Raw genomic sequence first — 1,120 nt, forward strand, 5'->3', positions numbered from 1 at the left:
AAAAAAAAAAAAAAAAAAAAAAAAAAAAAAAAAAAAAAAAAAAAAAAAAAAAAAAAAAAACCTATAGACACATGTCGATCATCCTCGATGGAGGCATGCCTCAGTCAATGGTGGACACACATCACATGCATAACAGAGTGACGCATACACTACGTGCACCGATACGTGACACAGACCCTCACCCAACCTGACACTGGAGCGCGACTCACACCAACAAAGGCGTATCAATCTAGGGCATCCGTCTTTTCCACACATTTTTGTAGTGTCATATCATATACATCTTTTAAATTCCGATACTGTCTCTCTTTTAAGAACAAATTGAACATATGTACATGTATACATTTTTACATTCATTTTATATATGTTGTTGAATGTTTTAAAATTACGTGAAATTCTATGGAAAATTTCTATTGGTTTCTCATATATTCTTGTTGCATCACATTATTTTTGGTCTTGACCTAGTTTTTCTCGGAGTCGTGACTTAATCTAATAGCCACAATTATATTATTTACAAGTTTTTTTTCTTAACTATAAAATATAAGGACGAGACCAACTTGAATAGAAATCAACTAGTTAAGGTATACAGCTTCGAAACAGGTTAAAAGTTCAAATCACTCCACCTCCCCAATTTTTTGAACTAAAACTAAGCGTGAACACAAAGATTTAGACTTTCGACTAATAAAGGAAATTGGTTATTCGACAAGTAAATATCTTTATAATATCTAACACGTGGTTGATCGCTTTAAAAAAGAAATATTTATTAAATTTTAAGATCGGAGTTTCAAATCTTCGTTCTTATATTTTTTATAATAAAAAAATGAAATGAATATGAAAAGTATTTTGTGCTTACCTTAGAATTGACAATTGTTAGGGTGGGGAAGAAAATGAATTAAAGTATGATTCGAAGAATAAGATTGAAGGATTAGGTAAATAGAACATCACCTTTATTCTCTCAACTTTTATTATTATTATTATTATTTGTATTTACATTTGGTGGGACTTATGCTTTATATATGAAAATAATATATCATAGTGCGTAAGACCATGGTTATTATAAGTAAATATTTTCTTACACCATGCCCGTGTCCGACTCTTATACCATTTGTAATGGCCCAAGTCT

The sequence above is a fragment of the Cucurbita moschata genome, unplaced genomic scaffold (assembly GCF_002738365.1).
Source record: "Cucurbita moschata cultivar Rifu unplaced genomic scaffold, Cmos_1.0 Cmo_Scf00016, whole genome shotgun sequence".
NCBI classification, from domain to species: domain Eukaryota; kingdom Viridiplantae; phylum Streptophyta; class Magnoliopsida; order Cucurbitales; family Cucurbitaceae; genus Cucurbita; species Cucurbita moschata.